Source organism: Siphateles boraxobius, unplaced genomic scaffold, assembly GCF_051911475.1.
Source record: "Siphateles boraxobius isolate OS27281-9 unplaced genomic scaffold, OSU_SipBor_1 23, whole genome shotgun sequence".
Classification (NCBI taxonomy): Eukaryota; Metazoa; Chordata; class Actinopteri; order Cypriniformes; family Leuciscidae; genus Siphateles; species Siphateles boraxobius.
Window position 1 is genome coordinate 1,007,177 of NW_027508844.1, and position 14,368 is coordinate 1,021,544.

A 14,368-nucleotide genomic window follows, 5' to 3' on the forward strand; every position below is an offset into this window, starting at 1 on the left:
GTCCCACAGCTGACACTACACCCGCAAGTTTGGTGAAAAGGCCCAAGCTCACCCTTTCCTCGGTACATATGATGGCATGTGTTTTAAAATGGTTCACAGTTGTCATATTAATACTTCTCTCTTTAAAGTTTAATAAGTCCAGATTTGGTGGAAAGCATGTGGAGGGTGCAAAGCCAAATTTACATGTTGGACGGAAAGCTCATGTAAGTAATGAATAATTATTATTTCTTTGCTACAAAAAAAATTCCAATGATACAATTTTTTTATACCTTGTATTTTTAGACTCATTCAACCACTGCTACAAATGCAGCTGCCCGTGTGTGTGAGGCTCCAGTGCTAGCAGGTGGTCCTCCTCAAACCATCTCTCCACCACAGCCTCCAAGTGCAGAATAATTTTTTCTTGCTCCTCCATTACCGCCTCCAAAACAACGGCATCGGCCAGTGGAGGGGCAGAGTTTAGGAGTGAATGTGGTAAAACATTGCACTTGTTACTATGTTTGGTTAGTATTTTTTTGTCTTTATTTGACCTGTCCTTTTCTGTCTACAGAGCGCATTCCAGCCTGAGCACTCTGCTGCAGTTCCTCTCCTGTGGCCTAAAACCATGCCCCAGGAGGATCACCAACGGGTCTCCACAGGATTGTTCAGAGTTGGTGCTCGTGGGAATTTGGAGCTCCAGGACCATCTCCAGTTGTGGTATTTCCCTCCACAGCCATCCCTTATTTACCACCAGGCACCAACATCAGCCAGATTTTTTGCCCATCCCTTACTGCTGTGGATGCCGTATAGGCTGTGGAAAGTCAGGCTGCTGTGCGCGGACCAAGCCTGTAAAAGCCCTCTGACTAGTGGAGGTCTTCACAGACGGGTGCGTCAGGTCCTTGACATTGACCGCTTTTACAACCTGGTCACAGAGACTCTGATTTGCTCCAAGTGCCGCCGCAGCGACCTGTCTTGGAATAGGGAAATACTTGAGCAGCTGGACATGGCCCATCGTTCTGAGTTTAGGGTCATTCTTACCCGCCGGTATGTTACATTATTGTGTGATTTTTGTCAGTTGCTTATCCATGTATATTTAATTTATTTCTTATTACAGATATGCCTGTGACATCAGGGTGATACGCCTCCTACGGGAACGTGGTCTGGGGAATGGCCCTGTCCGACTGATTGGCCAATTGAAAGAGAACCACAGTGAAGAGTGGCTGAAAAGGGTTGCGCGGTATACCAGCGAGTGTGCTTCTTTTACCAGCAAAAGTTGCCTGATGCCACCAACATTTGAAGAGCCTCCCCAACCTGTGGCAATTCCCAGCTATAAGTTGCTTTCAGTGGTGTACAGCCAAGACATCCTGTTCAGGCTGGAGGATATCAAGGCTAGTATCACCTCCACTTATGGATCCTTCTTAAAACTGGATTCCACCAGAAAGGTACATCTTTAATTATTATAGTATTGAGGTTATGCAAATTCTATTTATATTTAAATCTAAATAGAAATGGAACCTCAAATGAATGAACAACTTAAACAATAACATAAGATGGAATGTCAAATTGAGGGACAATTCAAAGATTAAAACAAGAATAACATTGCAGAGATAACCACTAAATTTTTTTATGACATTACACGCATAAGCTCTATATTAATGCAATAGAACCATTGAAGGTGTTGCTACTATTGGTTTAATATATATGTTTGTTTTAGATCACCAAAAAGCTCTCAGGACCGGCAAAAGGCACTGCACAGTGGCTGACATCCGTTGGTAACGAGATGGGTCAAGTGCTCATCAGTGTCTTGACTGCTGGTGAGGGACCAGGTTTGGATCTTATGGCAGCTGGCTTGGTAGAGTATGTTACCTGTAATACATTTTCACTTACATGTAATTTAACTTGTCTAGAATTTACTATTTACAATTTGCATTTGTAATTTACTGTTGTTTGATGATGAAATTCTTTAATTATTTTTGATAATTATTTCTCGCAGGTATAAAGCTGCAGGTGTAGACCCTCCTGTTGCTCTCTATGTGGACTGTGGCTGCTGCAAGGATGTGGGTGAGACCAAGCTGAAGGCCAGATTTGCTGGATGGCCTAACTTGATTGTTCGCCTCGACATCTGGCACTATATGCGACGCCTGGCTGTGGGATGCACCACTGATGCACACCAGCTCTATCCCACTTTCATGGCTCGCATATCAGCATGTATTTTTGAGTGGGATGCTGCTGATGTCAACAAGTTGAGAGAGGCAAAAAGAGCACAGCTAAAAGAGCAAGGCCTGATGGCTCTGACGGAGAAGCAGCTAGATCGGCACATAAAAAAAGAAGAGTTAGAGCTGCACTGCAGGAGGAGGACTCGTGGAGAAGACCAAACCATCCGGCTTTTGGATCAGCTCATCAGTGAGCTCATCAGTGACAAGGGTAAGGATGCCCTTGGTGTTCCTCTTCTGGACCCCATCAGAATGCAGCACATCTGGCGTGTTCAGAAGAGACATGTTAAGTGCATTCAGGACCCACCTGGTGTGGCGCTGTACACACAGACTGGCACCATCACCAAGGGAGGAGTGCAACTGCAGACACTGCGCTGTGCCAGAGGTTCTACATCTTTGGAGTCATTCCACTGTCACTTAAACCGGTTCATTCCAGGTACGTCCAACTCAATAATGTTTATGTTTAACAGAAATACTTGACCTTATTCCTTTTTGCCGTTTTTTTGTATTTACTTTAGGAAACAGTGCAAACTCGCTCAACTTCCAGATCTACCTACTAGATGGGCTACATCGCTGGAACCACAACAGGGCAGCAGCTGCTCTGGAGGCAGAGACCTCGGGCCTGCGCACATACTCGGGCGAGCTGGTTCACAGCGTGAATAAAGATTATGAGAAGGTTTTTGGCAGGAAGCTGATTCCTTCTTTTACACCACCCGCAAAGTACACAGGTATTTGTATTTAATATTGTATGTTTATGCTCATAGTTCTTTCTATGTTTCTATGTAGTTTTTTTTTTTTTTTTTAATATTGGTTTTGCATTTTCAGGTGAGCTGATTGGAGTGCAGTACCTGTTGAGGCAGAACAATGAACCTCTACAGTGTATGGCGCCAGACTCCGAGGAGGCGAATACATTGCTGGAGCAGTTGGAAGAGCCAGTAGAGACTGATGAGGGCTTTGAAGAACTTGAACATATTGAGGTCACTCTTGCCGATTTACTTTTGGACACATCTGATATGATCTCAGTGCTACCTGCTTCTTGTGCTCCTGAGCTTTCTGGTCAGTCCGCTCCTCCTGCCCAGTCCACTCACCTGCTGGGGGTCCCATCTGCACCCGCTCCTCCTGTCCAGTCCACTCACCTGCTGGGGGTCCAACATGCGTCTGCTCCTCCTGTCCAGTCCACTCACCTGCTGGGGGTCCAACATGCGTCTGCTCCTCCTGTGCAGTCCACTCACCTGCTGGGGGTCCAACATGCGTCTGCTCCTCCAGTCCAGTCCACTCACCTGCTGGGGGTCCAACATGCGTCTGCTCCTCCGGTCCAGTCCACTCACCTGCTGGGGGTCCAACATGCATCTGCTCCTCCTGTCCAGTCCACTCACCTGTTGGGGGTCCAACATGCGTCTGCTCCTCCTGTCCAGTCCACTCACCTGCTGGGGGTCCAACATGCATCTGCTCCTCCTGTCCAGTCCACTCACCTGCTGGGGGTCCAACATGCGTCTGCTCCTCCTGTCCAGTCCACTCACCTGCTGGGGGTCCAACATGCGTCTGCTCCTCCTGTCCAGTCCACTCACCTGCTGGGGGTCCAACATGCATCTGCTCCTCCTGTCCAGTCCACTCACCTGCTGGGGGTCCAACATGCGTCTGCTCCTCCTGTCCAGTCCACTCACCTGCTGGGGGTCCCATCTGCAGCCGCTCCTCCTGTCCAGTCCACTCACCTGCTGGGGGTCCAACATGCGTCTGCTCCTCCTGTCCAGTCCACTCACCTGCTGGGGGTCCCATCTGCACCCGCTTCTCCTGTCCAGTCCACTCACCTGCTGGGGGTCCCGTCTGCACCCGCTCCTCCTGTCCAGTCCACTCACCTGCTGGGGGTCCAACATGCGTCTGCTCCTCCTGTCCAGTCCGCTCACCTGCTGGGGGTCCAACATGGGTCTGCTCCTCCTGTCCAGTCCACTCACCTGCTGGGGGTCCAACATGCATCTGCTCCTCCTGTCCAGTCCACTCACCTGCTGGGGGTCCAACATGCGTCTGCTCCTCCTGTCCAGTCCATTCACCTGCTGGGGGTCCCGTCTGGGTTACCTGGACAATCTACATCTTCAGAGCAAGTTGTAAGAGAAATACCAGTATGCTTTATATTTATTGATGTTTGACCTTCTTGAAATACTTCAAATCTAATGTAATACTTCCTCCTAGGCCGTGGATGAACAGAGTTTGGCAGGAATAGATTGTGTTGATGAGCTTGCGGAATACTTGGTGGAGCTAAGAAATGAAAAAGGCCTCACTCTTACCAATCAGCAGGCCAGCACCATTGTGGGTCTTTGGCAGAACTTGGAGCAACACGATAAGGACCGGATTTCTTACGCTGCCTGACATCAGGAGAGACTGCTCACTGGTCGGTTTAGGTCTCCGAAAAAGAAGGCTGTATTTGCAGGAGTTGAAAGCACAAAAAGGTGTGTACTTGTTTCTACTGGTTCAGCTGCTCAGTGGCCAAACTGCAGCCGTCTTGTAGAAACAATATTTATCACATTGTGAAACATTCATAATAGCCCCAAGAAAATTGGACACCAAACCCTTTCAAGATGGTCACTAATTCTAAATGATTATAAAAAGATTTGACAGCTCATTTTAATCAACGGCATTATTATGAAAGATACAACTCTGCAACTTGTTACTGTAAATCAGACCACGTTGATACAGTGGCAAAACAAAAGATTCAAGGCACAAGAAGTTGCAATTCTGATGCAAGGGTTGGTACTGCCTGATGAACGCCCTGTTGCCAGTGAACCACTACTCCCAGTAAACACTAGGCCCACTCAAGTCACACCACACATGCATGAACACAATTACAACATGCCACCTGACACGGCTGGGTTGGCAAAAACCAAGCTAGTTGTCAAAGATAGAGCTGAGCTGAGAACCATACAGACAAAACAACATACAGCTCAGCCAGGAGTTTTTTACATGCCACTAATAGTGCCACCAACCACTACAGCAAGTAGCATTCTGCTTCTGCCGCCACCCCAGACCACTGCACCCAGTAGAGTTTGCACACCACATTCTGAGAGCACAACTGGCCCTTGTCAAATGCAAGACACTCCACAAAAGGAAAAGCGTAAATACACTAGAACAGTCACAGCCAACAGATGCACTAAATGTGGAGAGCCACGCACCACAGACACTGGCCATAGCCAGTTCAAAGGCAGAATTTACTGCCCAAACAGGGAGACCCTAACCAAAGAGCAGTGGCTTAGAATGATGAGAAAATAGTACATCATTGTATTTTATGTTGTGAAGATTTTGTTTTTATTATAGTAAAATATTTAGTTGTTTTGCAAAACTAATACCGAAATAATTGCACTATTTTTTATTTGATTTTTTTATTTTTTATAAAAAAATTTTATTCAATTTGATTGTGATTCATTGTGCTGCCCACAACATATACACAAACTATTTTATTTGTTCTAGGTTGATGGGTTGTATATAGTTCAGTTCTGTTTGTTTGTTTTCTTTTTACTTGTAAAATTTTTTTACTCATTCCTAACGAGATCAAAGAATTTCAAACGAGGTCCGAACACAGGTCCAAACAGTCTAGGTCACGTGACGCGAGAGGAGGCGCGGTTATCGCTTTAGAGTGGCGGCCATTTTTTCTACAACACAAACACAAAATCAACACAAACACATCAACACAAAACACGGGAAAAAGGTTTGGAAACTTGGGTTATATCATGCTAATATTTATAGCAGTTAGCGTCTAAAGTCATACATTTCCTGTCCAGAGCCAGCTGTGTTGTGACGACAAATAGCGTTGCTGTTCAATACTCGCTGTAGCAGCTAGGCTACATACTAGCACTGTGTGGTGGCTATGGTGCGGATATTGGTGATATGACAGAATCAGAAGACCAATAATAACTAATTTATTTGTTTATTAGTTATGCCTCGTAAAGCATATAAAGGAGATTTAAAGGCTCAGTTCTATGTCATATTTCTATGTTCTGAATCACTGTGTTGTGTTTGTTTCCTCATTCTGTTTAGAAGATAACTGAGTCTTTAAATCTCCTTTATATGCTTTACGAGGCATAACTAGTCCTCACTTTAGATGAGCTCACAAAATAGTTAACTGACCACTACTAAATGCTTTATAACAACTTGAATTAACCCTAAATTACAGTAGAAATACATGTAAATAAAGCATTTACTAACACACTAAGTAACTATTACTATGTCTAAATAATCATATGTATGAATGTACATTTCAATAGTTTATTAATCATTTACATACACTTTCTAAGTGATCTTATGAACCACTGACAGTTCCTACATAACTGGTTTGTAAATAATGCAATACTTCATTTAGAAATGATAAATTGATAAATAATGTAAAAGTATGAAAATACAATTTTTTAACATTATAGAAATGCTTTTAAATCAAGAATAAAGCATTTATAGCTGTATTTATAAAATATGTTAATGTTTTATCTAGTGCTGTCAAACGATTAAAATATTTAATCGCGATTAATCGCATTAATGCCATAGTTAACTCGCGATTAATCGCACATTTTTATCTATTCTAAATGTCCCTTGATTTCTATTTGTCTCATTATTTTTTCTAATTTTAATGCTCTTATCAACATGGAAAAGTGGATCAGCAGTAAGTTTGTTCTTAGCTGTGGTATCCATGTGCTTCTGTCTGAAGTCATCCATTGTAGAGCTTAGATCGGGCCCAAAAAATCAAGCCCGACCCGAGCCCGTGCGCATTGTGTCCGAGCCCGGCCCGGCCCGACACATAAACTGTAATTATGAGCCCGAGCCCGATTTAAACCCGTACATTTTTTAATACGTGAGTCGTTATAACTGACGTTCTCAACTACTTTCTATGTTACTTTCTCCCGCCCGCAACATTTTTGTCCCGCTCCCGCCCGCAAATAGACTCTTTTTTTGTAGGCTACCTCCAAATACTTTCGCCTACGTGTCGCCACCATACACATCAGCATAAATGCTCCGGATAAATTATTTGTTATTAAAGCATTAACACACAAACCACTGTTATAACATAAAAGCAAGCAGGCTACTGAGTGCATGGTTTGGCATGACTGAATGAGCGCAAAGTGCGCTCCCTTAATAATTCCTAAAAAGCTGACATTAGTTCATCGCAATCTCACACATCTGTTATTATCAATGAAGCTGACTGCACAATGCATCTTCCATAATATATACACTTTGTTTGTTATAATTAGAGGATTTGCCAGCATACAGAATTCAGCACTGAACAAAAAGTCTGCTTTGAGCGGTGAGGGGAGTCTATTTTAAATGCTTCTGATTGCCCATTGCGTTCAAAATCAACACATATGTCTGTGATTGGCTACATCGCTCAACGCTGCAAACATGTTATAAAAAGAAACTCTGGCCTGTAAATCGTTTCTATTTTGTTTTAGTTGTTCGAGTTGCTTTTCTGCAACATATGAATAAAAATGTATAAGTTTTTATGTTTTATTCATAGATATTTCTAGTTTGCGGGAGTCCCGCGAATCGTTTTATTCTCCCGTATCCGCACACACAGAGTGAGTGCATTACCGCTCGAGCCCACCCTCGCACTCGGCCATCAAATCTAGTCCCGCGCCGCACTCCATTGCGTTGAGAGTGCACGTCTCTAGATCGGCGTCTCGCGCTCGCGCCATCCACTCAAAACGTAACGTTAGCCTACTACTCTTTGGCCGGCGCGCAAGCCCAAACAAGTACGTGCGGCGTGCCTGTTGTTTTGTTTCCGGTCTAGCTATCCGGTGTGATGTTGTAGTTTTTCTAACGTTACTAGCTGTTGCAACAGCATGTGAAAAAAATACAAAGTTTGCTAGGCCAAAAAGAGCGTTAATCTCACGATAAAAAAATTGACGCCGTTAAAATGTGTTTGCGTTAACGCCGTTAATAACGCGTTTAACGCACAGCACTAGTTTTATCACAAAATGTATGAAATGCTGTTGCATTTAAGTGTTGGCTGAATTAACCAATTTACATAAACAAATGTTGATTGACACGTTTTTAACGATTTAAAAAAAGTTTTAGTATTTCTTACTTTGTTTCAAGTTTAAGTGTTGGAAAGAAAAATGATACCGAGGCTGGTTTTCATGGTAATCCTGAAAAATATTGCAGAATGTCCTTCCGTCTAACAGTATGTCATTCCGGCTAACAATGACACAGGAAATTAATTTAACCCGTATTTGTGTGTTAGATTACACAAATCATTTTTTTTTTTGTTGAGTTAAGGATAAAACAAGTCTTATTTACTTTATTGGAAAACATTTGTAAACATTTCCCAGCTTTTTTTTTTTATTTGGTTCTAAATTTTGAGCTATCAGCAGCCAAAAATGAGCCCATGTCTATATGAAATCCCAAATTGATTATATTAATTATTATTAAAATGTAGTTTTCCAAGCACTAATTGTTTGTTGAGCTCCAATTATGGATATCAGTACATTTGTATATGCCAACAATGGTAGCAATGTAATTAATTTAAAAATTCATTACGTTACCCAGGAATTTTCATGGGGAAAAATAACTGATTCACCAAAAAAAAGGGTTAATTACATTCTTGAAATGTGTACATGTAATTGCTTTACATACACAACACTCTAATAAGTATATAAAGTCCTAAAATTTGAATTTTCTGCCAGTTTTATTTTTTTTAATATGAATGAATTTTTTTTACATGTATTTATGTTATGTATGTATGAATGTATGTATGTATGTATGTATGTATGTATGCATGTATTTGACATGTATAATTTCCTCTGTTTGTCTGTCTGTCTACACACATAGCCTAGCTTGACATTAACCTGTTTTATATTTAATGTTTGCAGATGACTAAGACAGGAAAGCCAGATAGTTACTGGAGGGACATCTGCTTAAAATATGCCCATGGCCAATACCACTTTTCAACTGGCAAACGGCCAGGGGCCAAGAAATGGAAAAAGGCATTGGAGAAAATTGATGCTTGCCCCCTGCAGAGCCATTCTACTAAGGATCTGTTTGGGAGAAGCCTTCAGTGCTCTTGTGGGTTCCACAAGGTAGGTGAAATTTACTATTTTTTACTAATTGATTGTTTGTTTGTTTGTTTTTTCCTCTGGTGAGCTTCAGTGATTTTGCAGTAATGCCTAATGTTTTCAAAGCCTGTCTGCTTTTTTTGTCTTTTTTCTAGTTGTTTTCTAGTAGCATGTCTGAATAAACATTATTCTATTCATTATTCTATTTTAAGTCATGATGAGTCACTGTAGCATGTGGATTTATTTATTGAACAATATGTATCTGTACAATTCTGGAGAAAACTAGTAGTGTAGGATTCTTAGTTGCATGTAGCATGTCCCTCTTTTTGTAATTCCCCCCCCCCCCCCCACCAAGCCAGCAGATATGTGACCCGTCACAGAAACCAGGGACACAAGTCGGCAGCACAACTTTCGAGCAAAATGAGAAAGAAGAGTTTTTTTTCAAAATTGGTGATTTTCAATTTTTTGGAGAATCTGTTAATTGAAATCACGAAGAAGCCTCTCCATGTTTGAGATAGCAGTATTGGTATATTTAAAAGCTTACATTTTGAGGTTGAAATCGGCTTGTTTTCGGAGATTCTAGCATGCAGTAGGGGCGTGGCGTGTCATTGTCTGTATGTATTTCCATACTGAATAACCCGGCGCTTTTGCCCCCGCCCTCCAAGTCAACCACATGGCTACTTATTATGCTGTGCTCTGGCCAGCTCTCTCTGATATCAAAATTCAATGAAGATGGATGCCGCAAAGATTGTCGCAGACGAGATGAACCGTCTGGCAGTTACACCGAAAATGTTTTCGCCGCACTTCGTGGGCTCGGGAAACTGAACCGGAGGTATGGGCGCAGCACGCTCGCCCTCAGTGCTTCAATACGGCGGCTCGGCTCGCTGACAGCGGTGGCTGGCTGTTTCATATGTGACGGAGAATCGAAATAGAGGATGCAGTTAAGACCTTTGCTGCTGCGATGAAGGCCTGCCGTGCGTGTTTCTGAAATGTAAGTTAAGCTTCATTTGCTCTTTAGTCGTTATTTAAGATGCTGAACCTGCTGATGATATAATGTGCTTGCGGACATTTCATTTGTGTGTGTATACGCACATAAGAAAGTGGTGTAAAGAGATTTGCAACAGTAATTTGAGGAGGTGAAATGTGATTATTTGGAAAATTGCAGAAATGACTGCTTAAAGAAAAATGCCAGCAGGCATTTGCCTCCTACATAAACTTTAATATTGTTGACATTTTGGGCACACGAGCGTTGCGTACTATTTGCGCTATATGTAGGCCTATGGCTTATTGGTCTTTGTTTGTTGTTGTTGGTTTTGCGTTATATGTATATGGCATATTGGTCTTTGTGTGTTGTTGCTGGTTTTGCGTTATACTGTATGTATATGGCATATTGGCCTTTGTGTGTTGTTGCTGGTTTTGCGTTATATGCAGGCTATATGGCATATTGGTCTTTGTGTGTTGTTGCTGGTTTTGCGTTATATGTATATGGCATATTGGTCTTTATGTGTTGTTGCTGGTTTCGCGTTATATGCAGGCTATATGGCATTATTGGTCTTTGTGTGTTGTTGCTGGTACGTTGCAAATAGAGGGGCAGCACAATTGTTTTTCGCCTAGTGCGGCAGAAGTGCACTCATTCGAAGTGTAAAAAAAGCTGTAAAGCACATGGAGGAGCTTTACAGGGGGTATGGCTTATCTAAATGAGATGTAAATGAGCCCTATTGTCACCCCCAGCAGCAGAGACAGGTGAGAACTGCACAATCTTTAGCTCGTTTTCTCCTCTTTGAGCTTTTTTAAGTGCCTACTTTAAAATGGCCACAACTTCTCCAAATATTATCAGATTTCCACATGTTACACATCGTTGGAAAGCTTGGATATTACACTCTCAGAATCTATGAATAACTCAAAATGCCCCAGAACCGACTTGTGTCCCTAGTTTCCGTGACTGGTCACATATGTCATCAGGTGCTGGGTCCAGTGAGGCAGGAGGAGTTGAGACGGAAGCAGGGCGAGTCAGCACGGAGTTAGGGAGAGGAGGCATGGAGACATGTAGAGGAGACACGGAGGCAGGGAGAGTCCGAGACGACACGGAGGCAGGGAGAGTCCGAGACAACACGGAGGTAGGGAGAGTCCGAGGCGACACGGAGGCAGGAGAGTCCGAGACAACACGGAGGCAGGGAGAGTCCGAGACGACATGGAGGCAGGGAGAGTCCGAGACAACACCGAGGCAGGGAGAGTCCGAGACGACACGGAGGCAGGGAGAGTCCGAGACGACACGGAGGCAGGGAGAGTCCGAGACGACACGGAGGCAGGGAGAGTCCGAGACAACACAGAGGCAGGGAGAGGAGACACAAAGGCAGGGAGAGTCCGAGACAACACAAAGGAAGGGAGAGTCCGAGATAACACAGAGACAGGGAGAGGAGACACAGAGGCAGGGAGAGGAGACACAGAGGCAGGGAGAGGAGACACAGACACAGGAGCATCAGTGGCAGGACAGGGAGTGCAGTGGTACAAGTGCAACCAGCTTGTGGAGGCAGAGAAATTTTCAGAGCACCTGTCTGACCACCACACGGAGGAGATGTGTGACACCTGTGGGGCCAAGGTGCAGGGTACTGTTGGTCTTTTGAACCATATCCAACTGGTTCACTATGCAGCATTCATAATGCCATGACCGCAAAAGCTACCACCAAAGCACTACAAAAGCACTACCACCACAAAAGTGCTACCATCACAGACAACGCCATCTCTGCTCCCTCCGTTAAGTAGCTCTGCCATGCCACACCACACTGCAACTTTACCAACTTCAAAACCAAAACCAACTTCAAACAATTGGAAAGGTTTTCTTCCTGAGCAGTTTCGGAGAGTAGTACAGGAAGCAGATCAGGTGTGGATTGACAAATGCCTATATGAGCCTACAGGCCAGCTGACACCAAAAATCCAAGCCTGCTGGTTTCACCCCTCACTGGAGCCCAATCCATCTCCTCCTGAGCCTGGGTGGTACTACCGGCAGAGGATGTTCATCTGGGCACCAATGAGGATGTGGGGGATTCCTTTAAAATGCCCACAATGTTCCCGTAAAATGAACAGCTCAGGGATCTACAGAAAGGTCAGGGAGGTGATTGATGTAGATAGCCGCTACTACCTAGTGGGAGGGGACTATCCACGTTGCAGCAAGTGCTCTCAGCCAGTCTGTCCATGGAGCCAGGATATACTCTCTCAGGTGGATGTGGCACACAGGAGCCTGTTCCCCGCTGCCCTCACAACACAGCTGGCTCTGGACAGGAAATGTATGACTTTCCTGAAGCCAAGGACCAGTGGTAACAGTTCCTCCTACCTCCAGTCTGCAATAGAGGAAGCGCACAGCAAAGAGTGGGCACGGCAGACTATCCGCTACCTCTCAGACTGTGAGCATCACATGAAGATGGCTACCTTCGTCCCCTCTGCAGCTGTATATCTTCCTCCACCACCCTTCAGGCCCCTTCCACTTGCTCAATGGTTCGAGACGGTCCACTCCAACGAAATCCTCAGCCATGTGGATGAGATGAAGGGAGTGATCACTTCTACCTATGGTAGAATTCTTAAAATGGATTCAACAAAGAAGGTTAGGGTTTCAACAGTAAAAAAGTATATCAAATAGAACATGTATAATTACAACAAAACAGGAAATTGTAAATTGGACATTGCTTGTGTTTGTTTTAAAGATCACCAAAAAGCTGGCTGGCGGGAGTGGGGACAGTGCTGCATGGATGTCAAACATCGGCAATGAGTTTGGCCAGGTGTTGAACTCTGTTCTGACGACGGGTGAAGGTGCAGGGTTGGAAGAGTTGTGCCAAGGCATCGTCACTCGGTACAAGAATGCGGGCCAAGCTGAACCTGAGGTCATCTATGTCGACCGGGATTGCTGCAGCCAGTCAGGTGGGTGAAAAACTTTCTCACTCTCTCACTCACTCTCACTCACTCACTCACTCTCACACTCACTCACTCTCTCTCACTCACTCTCTCTCACTCTCTCTCTCTCACTCACTCTCTCTCACTCTCACTCACTCTCTCACTCTCACTCACTCTCTCTCTCTCTCTCTTTCTCACACACACACACACACTCTCTGTCTCTCTCTCTCTCTCTCTCTCTCTCACACACACACACACACACACACACACACACACACACACACACACACACACACACACACACACACACACACACACACACACACACACACAGAGTTTACTTAATCATGGTGTAAGTACAGGTGTTGTGGTCTATGTTATTAAGAATGGTTGTTTTTCAGAGGTGTGTCTTCAGTGGCTAAGCTCTTTCACCCATGGAAGTCTGCAGTGCGCTTAGACAGCTTCCATTTCATGAGACGCTTTAACTGCGGGCTCACTACAGAACACCACCCTCTCTATGGCACCTTTTGTGCCAAGCTTTCCTCCTGCATTTTTGAATGGGACCAGGAGGATGTGCAACGCCTGAAGGACGCCAAGAGAGCGGAGTGGAAGAGCAGCCACAGCGGACATGCTCCCACTGAAGAACAGCTCGTGGCCACCATCAGCCCAGGGGAACTAAAGAGACACTGCAGGAGGAGGACGCGTGGAGTAGAGGAGATAAGGAGCATGATTTCAGGGCTGCTGGAATCAGTGTGGGAGCTGACAGACACCACAGGGCTGCGTCTGGTGAGCCATGACAGCATGCGCCATGTGTGGTAAGTGCAGCAGAAGCACCTGGAGTGCCTCCAAGACCCTGCAGGTGTTGCACTGTACACAAAGGTGCGGACACTCCAGAAGGGCGGCAAAGAGCTGGACATCCTTAGGTGTGGTAGGGGGTCCTCCTCCCTGGAGAGTTTTCACCGACATCAGTGTGCTTTTATTCCAGGTACATTTGCATCAAGACATACTGTATTGTATGTATTTTTTAAATGTTATTTTCTGTTATGTGTTGTAATTATTCAAAATAACACAATTTCCACTGTCGGGTATTCATATGTATTCACTTTACAATAATGGTTGATAATAATGAACAATAAAAAACAGAGTATTTTGTTTCTTAGGCTGGCAGTGCAATGCTGTACACATGCAAATGTACATGCTGGAGGGGGCATCAAGATGGAACATGGGCCGGGCCAAGGAGGCAGTAGATGTGGAGGGGGCCTCAAC